At 38.4% G+C, this 14,883-nt stretch overlaps 1 protein-coding gene across 3 annotated transcripts in view; it reads left to right on the top strand.

Moving 5' to 3' along the window:
* Fchsd2 (FCH and double SH3 domains 2) overlaps window positions 1-14,883 on the top strand; it is a 223,338-nt gene that overhangs the window by 28,999 nt on the left and 179,456 nt on the right. The window lies entirely within an intron of this gene.

Below are 14,883 nucleotides of genomic sequence, written 5' to 3'. Positions count from 1 at the left end.
AAACTTAGAGATCTACCTGCCTTTGTCTCCCCGAATGCTTGGGGTAAAGGTATACCACCATCCAGCTCTTTATTCATTCATTCAATTTTTAAAGACAAGCTCTGACCATGTTATTCTGACTGATACTAAACTGTCTGTGTAGAGCAGCCTGGCTTCCAACTCACAGAGATATATTTGCCTGCCTCTGTCTCTTGAGTGCTTGGATTAAAGCCATGTGCCCCCCCCAGGCCCTGCCAAAATTCAATTTTTTTAAATCTTTTTAAATCTTAAAGTAAGGCTTCATTGTTCCTTATAATAAAGAAGGTCATAGACAAGATTTCTCACTTGAACCTAGGGCTGGCAAAGCTAGTATAGCTAGGCAGCTTGCTCCAGGGATCCCCTATCTGTACCTCGGAGTGCTGGGATTACAGATGGGCCACATGCTGGCCTCATATTTACATGGGTACTAGGGCTCTGAACTCTAGTACTTAGGATTATGTAGTGCTAATGCTACGTAAGTGATGTTGAGCCTAATAAGATTTTATGATTTGTTTTGGTGGTTGTGGTAGGTTAATAAATATAGATATGAGTCAGTTTTCATGGTTGGATCTCCAGTATTGATAATAGATTCTTAAAATTTCCAAAATTATTTCCTCTACTTTTTTTTTTTGCTATGCCAAAATTTACTACTCTTCTGTAAGTATAAAAGTTTATTACATTGAAATATTTGGCAAAGTTTAAAGAAAAATCAATTGAATTTGTCTTAATTTAGGTATATATGTATATTTGTTTGTTTGTTTGTTTGAGGCAAGGTTTCTCTGTAGCTTTGGAGCCTGTCCTGTAACTCTCTCTGTAGACCAGGCTGGCATTGAACTCACAGAAATCTGCCTGCTTCTGCTTCCTGAGTGCTGGGATTAATTATGTGTGCCACCACCACCTGATTTAAGTTATATATTTGTAATCTAAATATTTTTAAAAGGCATGTGTGTTTAGCTGTTACATATATAAGCATGCAAAAATTTTAAATTATTTTTATTTTATTTTGGGTGTACCAATATTTTGCTTTCCTGTAGTATATGTGTGCCTGGTGCCCATGGAAACAAGAGAGGGCATCAGATCCCCTAGGATTGGAGTTATAAACAGTTAATGAGCCTCCACATGTGTGCTGGGAATCAAACCTGGATCCTCTGTAAGAGCATCCAGTGTTCTTAACCACTGAGCCATCTGTAAACGGAGATCATGTGTTTGTTTCCTGGCTGCCTAGACCCAAATAATAACACAGAAACTATATTAATTACAACACTGCTTGGCCAATAGCTTAGGCATATTTCTAGCTGGCTCTTACATCTTAAATTAGCCCGTTTCTACGAATCCGTGTATCTCCATGAGGCTGTGGCCTACCAGTAAGGTTCCGGCAGCTACATAGTGTCTCCTTTCCCCGCCTATTCTATCTCTGTTCTGATTTCCTGCCTGGCTTTACTGTGCTAAGCTATTGGCCCAAACAGCTTTATTCATCAACCAACAGAAGGACATCCCACATCAGCCATCTCTCTAGCTCCCATGGTATCACCTCTGTCATTGTACTATCTAATGGTCCTTTTTGGGAGGTCCACAATTTCAGCTGTTATTTATTGTTAGTGTATCATCTAAATAGGAAGGCTGGGCTGAGAAGATGGTATAGGGAATCAGTTGCTTGTTGTGATGACCTGAGCTGCTCCTCAGAATCTACAAAACAGCCAGATGAGGTAGCATGTGTCTATGCTCCCCAGATGAGGTAGCATGTGTCTATGCTCCCCAGATGAGGTAGCATGTGTCTGTGCTCCCCAGATGAGGTAGCTGTGTCTGTGCTCCCCAGATGAGGTAGCTGTGTCTGTGCTCCCCAGATGAGGTAGCTGTGTCTGTGCTCCCCAGATGAGGTAGTTGTGTCTGTGCTCCCCAGATGAGGTAGCATGTGTCTATGCTCCCCAGATGAGGTAGCATGTGTCTGTGCTCCCCAGATGAGGTAGCTGTGTCTGTGCTCCCCAGATGAGGTAGCATGCGTCTGTACTCCCCAGATGAGGTAGCTGTGTCTATGCTCCCCAGATGAGGTAACATGCATCTGTACTCCCCAGATGAGGTAGCTGTGTCTGTGCTCCCCAGATGAGGTAGCATGCGTCTGTACTCCCCAGATGAGGTAGCTGTGTCTGTGCTCCCCAGTGCTCCTATAGTGGATGGGAGGTGGAGAGAGAATTCCTGGAAGCACACTGGCATACATGGGCACAAATAAAAAGAGACCATATCTCAAACAAGGTGGAATTTGAGGACTGACAGTGGAGACTTGTCCTTTGACCTCCATATGCACTCATACACACCTATTCCTACACACAAAAGACAAGTAAATAAGTAAGCAAGATCGTTTTATTTTACTGAAAGAAATGGAGGTTGGTGATGGAGCTCAGAGTACTGCCCATGATGTGCAAGGCTTTGAATTTGATCTCTAGCACTGAAGGAGAAAGGAAAGAGAAAGGAAAAAAAGAGGAATTCTAATTTAAATGCTTGAACTTTTTATTTTCTTTATTACTTGTTTTTTTAAAAAAAATTATTTAAGTTTTTTAGTTTATTATACAGAGTAAAGTGTTCCATTTTCATACATATTTATCATTTGTTTCTCTTTCCCAATTTATCAATTTTAGTTCATATATAAATAAATGTTTATGCCGGGCGGTGGTGGCGCACGCCTTTAATCCCAGCACTTGGGAGGCAGAGGCAGGCGGATCTCTGTGAGTTTGAGACCAGCCTGGTCTACAAGAGCTAGTTCCAGGATAGGCTCCAAAACCACAGAGAAACCCTGTCTCGAAAAACCAAAAAAAATAAAAAAATAAAAAAAAAATATACGTTTATGTTTGTGTGTGTGTATATGAATGAGACAGAGTCTCCCAGTTCATTTCTGATGAGCCTGGACTTTGACATGTAGAGTAGGCTGGCTTCTAATATGGAGATCCTCCTGCCTCTGCCTTCCAAGTGCGGGGATTAAAGACACGTGGCATTTCATTGTTTATTGTTATTCTGTTTCATCATATTTATGTTGTGGTACTGGGAATTGAACTGGGGCCTAATACCTGCTAGACAAGTGTTCCGTCACTGTGCTACATTCTCGGCCTAATGATACACTATTTTAAAATTACATGTTTATCTTAAATCTGTTTTCATATATTAAGAAAATATTTACCAAATACTCTTATAAATACTATGGATATAGCAGTACTTGCAGAAGGAGTGGGGTGGGCATAGTCCTTACATTTGCATTCTTTCTGTGAATGTTTGTAGTTCACCAGTCCACTATTCCAAGCCATGAAATGGCATTATGGTTAAATGGTCATTCTCCAGTGACTCTTAGTGAATCATTACTAGTAATACTGGCATTCTCAGTACCAAAGATTGAGTAGCCAGAAAGATTTGAGCCTTCGTGAGATTCAGAGAACATATAGAAGAGTCATTCTAATACAAAATTATTTTTATAAAGTCAAGTTCTGCCCTGTGGGAGAGGAGGCAGGGTCTTTGGGCTTTATTGCTGTTTGATCAATCTTTTGTGAAACCTAATTTATTTTTGCCTTAAACTTTCAAATGAAATGCAAATTGTCAGTCTATTAAGAAACAGCAGCAGCAGCCAGGTATGGCTCATGTTCTGATTTCAGTATTTTTGGAAGCTTTCGATGAGTTTCAAGAGAGTTTGTGCTACAGAGTGAGAAACTTTCCAATCTCTCTCTCTCTCTCTCTCTCTCTCTCTCTCTCTCTCTCTCTCTCTCTCTCTCGTGTGTGTGTGTGTAGTCATTTGAACTTGAGATAGATCGTTTGACATCAGTGTGTGTGGGGGGGGTCATTTGAACTTGAGATCTTTTGACAGCAATTTGAAAAATGTTCCCTCAAGCATATACAATATCTGTAGCACACCTTTAGGGGAGTGTTAGGAGGAAAAGAGAAATGTTGCAGATTCTCATTACACTTGATGGAACTTGAGTGGTGAAGCCTTTCAGGTTGCATGGCAGTTTCGATTTCCTACAGAAGTATTAATGTTTTACTTTTTAAGCGTGGTTTATGAAGTTGACTTTGTAAGTCTCCAGAAATAGCAGATGACTCGAATGTCTGTTTATAGAGATAAAACAGTTTGATCTCTGAAAATAGTAGCCCCAAAAGATCATCAAATAGCACTAAATCTTAGGGTAAAATCAAGTCTGGCTTGACGATAACTAGCCACCGAAGTGTTTGTAAATTCATTTGTAGTATTCAAGCTGAAATTGCTGCAGGCAAGCTCTGTGTATTAATGTACTTCCTGTAGTCTTTGGCAGAACGTTGCTAGTGAAGGAAGGGATACAGAAGGTTACTGTGGTTGGAGAGAAAGAACAGGAAAAGACTGTGTACTTTAAGGGCGGTTCCTTACTGCAGGACAAACAGAATAAACACACTCATGCTGGCAGTTACCCTGTAGTATCACCCTGTGACACCTAAAACTTGACCATTTTTATTCTTTTAAGAAATAGACTTACAGACAGTTTGAGCATGGTACTGGAGAATGCATATATGTGATGGAAAGTCTCTTTAGTGAATTCCATTTGTGTAGAGGCTTAAAGTGTAGCCAGTTCAGCTTTTTAGAGTTAGCTTTATTAGAGAAATACATGTACTATATACTTGAAGCTTTTTTTCTCTTCTGTGCTTATCGTGTAAATAGGGATACAAGGTAACTACTAAGAAAGCTCATCAGAATAAAATTGAGGGGATTACTACTATATTTTTATCGATGCTCTTAAAAATGATTTCATTATCTTATTTTCTTTGGCTTACAGAAGTGTTAGAAATATAATAGGAAGGAACAGGCTAATGTTTGTCTCACAGTTATTTTTATATAGTTTAATTTTTAAAGTTGTGAAGCTATGTTAGAAGAAATTGTTGATGTGAGTAAATATGGTCTTCCTAGGTACATAGATTTGCTAGACTTTCATCTTTCTATGGCTGTTCTGAAACACATCTTTTAAAGAAGTGAGCAAAAATAATTGCTTAGCCAGGCAGTGGTGGCGCACGCCTTTAATCCTAGTACTTAGGAGGCAGAGACTGGCGGATCTCTGAGTTTGAGGTCAGCCTGGTCTACAGGGCTAGTTACAGGACAGCCAGGGCTATATGGAGAAACCCTGTCTTGAAAAACAAAACAAAAATTTGCTTATTCTGCTTTTATTCTCTTCCTCTCCATATCCTGTTTCTATTTTAATGATTCTTGGTTAGGCCAGCCTAAAATAATGGAGAGGGAAGAATTTAGACGAGAGCCATGGTTTTGAGACTCTTGGAGATATAGCATGCCTGTTTTTCCTTCCTCCCTTCCTACCTTCTTGGCTTTCTTGACCTGACTCTTGCCTTAACCACCCAGTTAGGATTAACAGATCTCAGTGCTTATTTTAATTTTTACGCTTTTAATTTCTTGCTCCTTTTTTCCTCAGAAAATTTTAACAGGTTTATTATAATTGTCGTAAGGTTGAATTATTGAAACATGTTCACTGAAACATTTTGACCTGTGTTAGTGCTTTACATCTTACATGTGAGAGTCATATACAAATGAAAATGGAAAAACTGCCAATGCCTGATTTCTGTCCACTATTTTTCCACTCAAAGTCATACTTGATTCTGTGGAAGAAAATTACTAGCATTTAAAAACAGAAAAGGGGATTTTTTTTTTTTTTTTGAGAATAAAATGTTTCTTCTCATATTGGGGAACTTATGTAAGTTCTGTGTACGTGGGGCCTGCTAGCTTGATATCTTTTGGCATAGTAGATTGATGTCTTCAAAAAGTCCATCCAGATAGGCCTCGCTTGCCTCCTTAGAAAGCACTGATAGCTGCACTCTGAAGCACAGGTCTGTGCTGAAGTCACACCAGGTGCTGGCTGGGAACCCGTAAATCAGACGTTCAGTAGACTTTGATAGCATCTGATTTCAGGGAGTGCCACTGCACCGTGACATAGCGAGGAGGTTTCTTCATCCCTACAGTAGGGGGCACTCCTGTGAGTGCTGGTGTTGTTGCTGTGGTTTCGTAGCCAGTTGTTTTCTGGTTATGTTTCCACCAGTGGATCTGCTGACATTCGCTTTGTACAAGCCGTAGTGTGGATGGGCCCCTTCTTTCTTATCCCCCTTCTTTGGCTGAAGCTTGGCGAGTGAGAGGCGGTGTGGTAACAGTGTCTCTTTAGTCCTTTTTTATTAGGCATATTAGTCTGCATGTATTTTTGCTAATTTGTTTGATTCTATAAATTGAGTGCGAGTCCCCTGCTCTAATTCCTCCTGTTTCACCTCTGTATATAGGTTCCAGTTGTGCAGACTCTTCTTTCTAATATAAGTTAAGTAAAATAGATTGAGGCTTTAGATGTCAGGCATTATTCTAAGCATTTTTTGTTTTTCTTTTATTATTATTTATTTTGTTGGTGTTTTGCTTGTTTGTATGTTTGTTTGAGGGTATCAGATCCCCTGGAACTGGAGTTATAGACAGTTGTGAGCTGCCACATGAGTGGTCTATGTGTCGACTTGCTGACTGACCAGGGCTATATAGTAAGACCTGTCTCAAAAAATTTTTTAATTACATTTATTTATTTATTTGTTTATTTGTTTATTTGTGTGTTGCAAAGACTCTGCATTTCCCTCAGTAGTTACATTGTGCCATTCAAAATGCAGATCAAGTGTGGTGTCACCCTAGGTTAAGAGGTCATCTGCTGCTCTGTATTTTGAGAATGCTCTAATGTGCCCCAGTCATAGCTTCTTCTGTATATTATATAACTTACTATTCTATTATCTTGATAAATGTTTGCTTATGGTTTATTAAGTGAATGGAAAATATAGTTTCATACATTAAAATTATTAATTTCTAATAATAGTTCTAATAATAGAACTAAGTTGTTCTGTCATGTCATAACAGCACGCTGGACTCTGAAGCGCTGAATTGATTCATTCAAACAAGTTGAAGAAACAGATTTGCCATGATCATAGATTTCTCCCTTTTCACTGTTGAGTATAGATGAACTTGGGAAACAAAAGATAATTATTTATTTATTTTGGTTTTTGACAAAGAGTTTTTCTATCTAATAGCTCTTACTGTCCTGGAAATAATTCTGTAGACCAGGCTAGCCTTTAAACTCGCAGAGATCCACCTGCCTCTTCCTCCTGAGTACTGGGATTAAACGCGTGCACCACTGCTGTCCAGCCAGAAAGTAATTATTTTTGAAAAGATTGCATTTAGGGATACAGGTAGTGTTTTTTCTGTTTATATTTTCTGAGAGTAAAAAAAAAAAAATCACTGATAGAATTCAATTTACAATTTATTTTCATTGAATAGATTCTGTTGACTTGTTTAGACTTTTTTTTTTCTTTTCCTTTTTGAGTCAAAGTCTCCCTATATAGACCACTCTGGCCTTGAATTACAAAGAACCGCTGGCTTCTGCCTGCTGAGTGCTGTGATTAAAGGTGTGTGCCACCATATCTGGCTTACTGAGGTTTTCCTGAGACAGGTTCTACATTGCCCAGACTGGCCTGACTCTGATTCTGTAGCCCAGTTTGGCCTCCCACTCATGATCCTCTTGTCTCAACCTTCTGAGTACTGGAATTATAGATGTATACCACCATGTCTGTCTGTATTTCTCATCCACTTTCTGTGGTGCTGAGGATTGAATTAGGTTTTTTTTTTTTTTTGGTTTTTTTTTTTTCAAGACAGGGTTTCTCTGCGGCTTTGGAGCCCGTCCTGGAACTAGCTCTTGTAGACCAGGCTGGTCTCGAACTCACAGAGATTCACCTGCCTCTGCCTCCCAAGTGCTGGGATTAAAGGCGTGCGCCACCACCACCCGGCTTGAATTAGGTTTTCATGCTAGGTAAGCATCCTAATAAGCTACTATCTCTCAGCATGTTGGGGGGGGCACTTTTCAAAATCAGTCTGCCTGCCTGCCTATCTGTCTGTCTATCTGTCAGTCTATCTATCTATCTATCTATCTATCTATCTATCTATCTATCTATCTATCTATCTTTCTATCATCTACCTGTCATGTGTGTGTTTGTGTCTGGGGGTGTCCCCAGAATGTCTCTACATAGCCCTGACTGTCCTGGAAATCATTATGTAGATCAAGTTAGCCTCAAACTCAGAGCTCTGACTTCCTCTGCCTCCTAAGTTTTGGGATTAAAGATGTGCGCCACCCTATCTAGCAGGAGAAGCTTACATCTCTCTATGTAATTTCTGAGAGTGCTGATACTTCATTTTTGGAGTGGAGAAACTCAGTTTCCTCATTTTATCTGGAGGAGATATTTCAGTAACGTGAAAGGACACAGTCTGACCTGGTAATATAATTAGCTGTTTCAAGGTACTCAGTAAGTAAGGTCATGGATCAGACTGTTTAATATGCATATAATGTGAATTGACATGTGAATTTGATGTTTTTTGGGGGGGGGATGGGAGAGCTCATGAACTAAATTTTAAAATGATGGTAAAATGTATATATGACAAAATTTCCCATGTAGGCCATTGTTTAGCGAATTCATATATATTGATGATGAACTGACACTGTCATTTCCAGAATACCTATATCACATTAAACAAAAACAGTTTCTTTTCTCAGCACTTGATCTATCTCATTTACTTTCAGCCTATATATTTCCCCATTCTGAATATTTCACATAAGTTGAATCCTAGTATTTACTTTTTCTGAGTTGAGTTTATTGTTCTTAACAGATATTCTTGCTTTTTGTAGGATTATCTCAGTAATGGTTGGTTCCCTGCCCCCATCATCATCATCTTTTTCTCTTTCTCCTTCTTTGATGGTTCTGGGAATTAAACCCAGAGCCTTACCCTTGCTTGGCAGTTACTGTGTGGCTGAGCTGTACGTCCAATACCCGTAATTTGATTGTATAGCCTGTCAGTGAAAAATTTTAAGTGAAAGAAATACATTTTTTCATTTTAAAACAATCTCTTCTCATTTTACACACCAATCCCAGATCCCACTCCCTCTTCTCCTCCCACTTCCCTCCTTCCCCCACCCCACCCCTCTGTACCCACTTTTCAGAGAGGGTAAGGCTTCCCATGGGGAGTCAACAAAGTCTGACATTTCACTTTGAGGCAGGACCAAGCTTCTCCCCCATATAGATAGAAGCATATTATTATTATTTCTAAGATATTTACATGTCCTGTGTACTGATACATTGTGAATATTATTATTGTTGTTGTTGTTGTTGTTTTGAGACAAGGTTTCTCTGTAGCTTTGGTGCATGTCCTGGAACTAGATCTTATAGACCAGACTTGAATTATTAATATTTTCTTTAGTTTGTGTTTCTTTGGACTCTTTTAAAGCCCTTTGTCTTGTGAGGGTTCAGTTAAAGTGCTGTTTAATCCACATATGAACTCAACAAATCCATTAAAAGCTGCAGTGTGTCTGAACACTTTGACAGTGAATGGATAAATGAAAACACCCTGCATTCAGAGCCTAGACTATATTGTTGAACACCCACTTTTCTTCCTCAGAATGTCATCTCACAATTTAACTTTGTAAATTCTGAGCAAAAAAAATTGGTAAACCTTCAGTATCTGTCTTTTCTAAATCCTAAATTCTATATAATTGTGATCTTTTTTTTTTTTTTTTTTTTTTTGGTTTTTCGAGACAGGGTTTCTCTGTGGCTTTGGTTCCTGTCCTGGAACTAGCTCTTGTAGACCAGGCTGGTCTCGAACTCACAGAGATCCGCCTGCCTCTGCCTCCCAAGTGCTGGGATTAAAGGCGTGTGCCACCACCACCCGGCTATAATTGTGGTCTTTGTTTGTGTTTTTTATTTTAATCAGCGATTAGAAACTAAACTGTACCATTCTATTTCCCTGAGATTGTTTAATAGTTGAGACCAGGAAGCACCAGAAATTTCTCATGGATGTTTCAGGGGCTCTAGAATTTTATCTAGAGATTCAGAATGATGAGAACAGTCATTCCTGCCTATTACTAGCTTCAAGTACATTAAACAAACAAAGGCATTGAATGATTACCACTTTTAAGCCCTACCAGAAAATGAGGTAACTGCCCATAAAGAATGGTATCCATTTATTTATTTTTCTTTTTAGATTTAGAAGAGGGGACCTTACCCAGGACACACAGGCTCCACGGCCCAAACTCGGGTTGTCAGGCTTGGGCAGCAAATGTGTTTACCCAAGCTTTGATTTAAGTAATTTGTAAATCTTTCTTTTAGGATCCAGGTCTGTTATTCATATAATAAATCACCTTTCATCAAATTTTAAAATACTAAATTCAGTTTAGCAGAATTACGCTCTTCGTTTTCATAAAACTAATAAAAAATTAAACTGACTAAAGCCACTTCTTTATAATGGTGTTAATAAAATGTTGTTTATTCAAGCAAATATTCTTTTTAATGGCTTAAACATCATACTTTTATCTGTTAAGTAAATATGAGCACATGGTTTCTTAAGCTAATATTTGAGGGTAGATAAAAATTATCTTCAAAGGGTTTATAATAAAGTAATTAGATATATATCAGATACGTATCTAAAGACTATACTATGAGACACAATGTGATTTCTTGGTCAGAATTTTATGCTAGCAACATGGCAAATCATGAGAAGCAATTTGTTCTGGTAATGATCAGGGCAGAAAGACCCTGTAACCATGACAATAAAGATTAATTACTGTGGAGCATGGTGCTCCTGTTTATGCTCATTGAGGACCTCAGTGCTTTTTGGCTCAATTCCTTACCTGAAACTATCTTAAAATAATTTTAGATTTTATGCATTAGAAATTTGAAAGTAGAATTCTGGCCGGGCGGTGGTGGCTCATACCTTTAATCCCAACACTTGGGTGGCAGAGGCAGGCAGATCTCTGTGAGTTTGAGGTCAGCCTGGTCTACAGAACGAGTTCCAGGATAGCTAGGTAGACACAACGATACCCTATCTCAAAAAAACCCACAAAACTGTTGAAAGGTGAAATTTGGAAAATAAAAGTTTTCTAAGTTGAAAATATAGCCTGATGAAGATTGTGGTTGGATTATCAGTTATGTTACTGGCTTTGTGACTTCAGACTTTTAACTACCCTATGCTTCAGTTTACCAGTCTATAAGATACCATGTGGAGTTATGCGTTCTCATTAATAGACACTTTGTAACAGAATAAATGTCTGGCACTCTTCCAGTGAGCTAGGACATTGCTGTGTCTGTGTGTATACCGTGTGTATAGACATTCATGTACACACTTCACTTGTGGAGGAGTGAAATTGTCTGTGTGTGTACCGTGTGTAGACATTCATGTATACACTTCACTTGTGGAGGAGTGAAATTGTCTGTGTGTATGCCGTGTGTAGACATTCATGTATACACTTCACTTGTGGAGGAGTGAAATTAGAACCACCTTGAAAACAGTAGCAGGGATGACTGGGAATTTTTTTTAAAAGTAGGTTTGAAGTTTGGAATTTATTTATCTGTTTGTTTATTTATTTATTGAGACAAAGTTTTACTTTTATCTCTGGTGGGCCTTGAACTTGGGATTCTCATGCCTTGGCCCCTTGAGTGCTGGAATTACAATTGCGTATCATTGCAACTAGGTAGGTTTTCAGTCTGTGTCCAGGGTTCTAGGTAACTGGGGCTTTGCTTTCAAAATACCCCCACTCCCAAAATAACGTGGTTTTTTCCCTTTGTTTTATTTTCTATTAATCTTTGCTGTTGATGACTGCGTCATATCTCTGTATTAGTAATTCGGAGCATTTGAATTTTTTAATTAAATTTGTCATATTCCTGATATTTTTATGTATCCAAATATTTTATATTCTGTTCTTCAGCTGATATATTGGAGGAGGTAAAGTGTGAATATACTTTGTTATCTTTTGAATATTTCTATTTAGCAAAGTTAATCACAATTAATGTTTAAATACCTTCTATCCAAACCCTGACATTTAATATTTTTGCTCTATTTCATGTTTAATTATTTATTGATCCTTCTACCATCAATTAATTCCTCTTCGTTTTGGTACATTTAAAACTAAATTTTGGAGATCTGGACATTTTTTAATAGCTCAGGCATGCTCCTTGCCCACTCCTTTTTAGCTGTGCTGCACAGGCTGGCTGTGGACCCCTGAACTCAAGGAATTCCCGTCTGTCAGCCTCTGGAGTAGTTGACCTAGAGTCTCACGCCGCTGTGCCTGACCCCTTTTCAGTTCATTCATTTGGTGTTCGATTCTTTCATTTTTCTCTTTGAATGCTTTATTTTAATTTTAAACAGAATCAACCAGGGCTACTGCCTTCTCATTAATTAGATTTGTTCTTTTCTCTTGGTTGGCTTTTTTTTTCTTTTTATTTAGAGGTGCTTTGCTATGGAATGGGAGGGGTGGCTCAGCTAGTCAAGGCGCCTGCTGCCTGATACTTTGATCCCTGGGATCCACATCCCAGGAGGAGAGAACTCTGATCTCCACATACACTCCATGTGACACATGCATGTATGCATACATAAAATAATTTTTCAAAAAATAAGTGATTGGAGCTGGAGAGATGCCCAGTGGTTAAGAGCACATGCTGTTCTTTCAGAAGACTCTGGTTCAATTCCCAGCATTCTCTTGGTGGCTCACAACTATCAATGACTCTAGTTACAGGAGATCTGACATGTCTTCTGGCTTCCAAAGGCACTAGGCACATGCATGCAGGCAAAACACTAATATACTAAAAGAATAAAAATTATTTCTTTAAAAGGGGGGTTAAAGGTGCTTGGCTAAGGATGTAGCCCAGTGATTAGCATACTTAGCCTATGTGAGGTCCTGGGGTCCGTCTCATCACCTAAATAAGCAAACAAAATATAAAATGTGTTTATTAATCATTTCTGTAGTAGGAGCTGTGGGCTGTGTTCCTGCCGCCCCAGCTCATGGTCGCCTAGCTAGCTTATGCCCCAAAATAATGACACACAAACTGTATTCTTTTAAATACTGCTTGGCCCATTTCTATTCATGTGTGTAGCACCCCAAGGAGCGCTTACTGGGAAGATTCTAGCCTACGTCCATCCTGGGTCGGAGCTTTATCGCGTCTGCCGGGGAGAGGGGAGCATGGCGTCTGTTCCAGAGAGCAGAGCTGTTGAGTCTGAGCTCACTTCCTCTTCCTCCCAGCATTCTATTCTGTTTACTCCACCTATCTAAATTCTGCCCTATCAGATGGGCCAAGGCAGTTTCTTTATTAGCCAATGACCTTCCTCCATCATTTCCCCTTTTTCTGTTTAAACAAAAAGGAAAGGCTCTAACATAGCAAAATTACATATAGCAAAACAGTTATCAAGTAAGAATTACAGTTACAATATTTATATCTATTTTATCTTTATCATAACTAAAGAAAACTATAACTATCTATCTATTCTTTAACTCTATCAAAGACTCCAGAAGGATATAATATTACCTAAGCAAACAAGAAATAAGCAACTTCTAAACTCTAGAAATGACAGAGACATCTCGCTGCCTTGACAGTCACCCAAAGTTTTTCTGTACCGTTGGGGCATCCATCTTTGGCCTAAAGGCCCATAGTTTCCAGTACACATTTTTATGAAGCAGGAAATTTTAAAGTCAGTTTAGTCACTATCTGCTGTGTCCTGCAGAATGTCTCGCAGACTCCTTTATGAATCAGGAACCCCGAAAGATCATCTCACCTTTACGCAAGTTTAGTAGTCCTCTCTCTGTAGGTTTTTTATGTCCAGTTTATACAATAGTCCAGGCAAGAGCAGTTTTTTGCCCAAATGGCTATCAAACTCCATAAGGATCCTCTTTGATGCCCATCTTTTTTTGAAAGTAGATTGGTGTTGCCAGGAGCAGACGTGTCTCATTGTTATGAAAAACCCTAAGTTATTAAAACACTTAAAATGCCCTATTTTATAATCTTTGAAAGATATGAAGAATGCCTATCTAAAATATATCTATGTACATCTAGAAAATCTAACATGATTACAAGCTTGACTATTATAGATGATTATCCATTAACAACCTATATACATTACATTTTTAAATGAACTACACAATCACAATACCTCAATCAAGATCAGAAATACATATACATATAACAAAATTGACCTTAAATCTAAATCACTAAAGCAAAATCCATATCAATGTAAATTATTTATACCTATATCATAACCCCCTTTAAATGTAAAAGAACATTTATAAACAATATTTGGGAATATGGGCGCAGTTATTTCTCTCCAAACTGCTTTCTGCTGAATGGGGGCGCTGTTATTTAGATCTTTCATGGAATCACCTGTGTGTCAGGGTCATCTCAGTCGGCAGTTGAGTGAAGTAATTTTTTGAAGGTGTTCACAGCAACCTTTTAGGAGGGCGTGGTCTATCATACCATATTGGAATAGAAAAAATCGACAGGGTCTCATCCTCTGTGAAAACAAAAGAAGAAACTCCTTTTTAAAGCATCATGTCCTTAGATTTAAATTCTGAAGTCAAGGTATTTTGAAAATATCTATCTTGGATTAATTTAGCAGCATTTATAAACAAATATCTTTTAGCATCTGTTGTTCCTTTCTCAGCATTAAAACAATTTAAAGAGAGCATAATAGCATACAGTATCAAGATTTTCTGTGTATTTTCCATCTTTGTGTAGCTTTATTTTAACTTTATTTTGTTTACTTTTACTTTTATTTTGTATTTTTTGTATATCTTTGTTCTGGAATAACTCTTTAGACCAGGCTGTCCTTGAACTCACAGAGGTCTGTCTGTCTCTGCCTCCCAGGCAGTGGGATTAAAGGCGTGTGCTACCACACCTCGAAGTCTCAGAGGTAAATCTCCCTCTGCCTCCCAAGTGTTGGGATTAAAGGTGTGCACTACCACACCCAACTACTCTCTTTTTTCCTTATTTTACTTTTAAGAACTTTAATTTTTAGCCTGTATATATTTTTAA

The sequence above is a fragment of the Chionomys nivalis genome, chromosome 8 (assembly GCF_950005125.1).
Source record: "Chionomys nivalis chromosome 8, mChiNiv1.1, whole genome shotgun sequence".
NCBI classification, from domain to species: Eukaryota; Metazoa; Chordata; class Mammalia; order Rodentia; family Cricetidae; genus Chionomys; species Chionomys nivalis.
The sequence above is the reverse complement of the archived record's forward strand: the minus strand, read 5'-3'. Positions and strand labels throughout refer to the sequence as shown.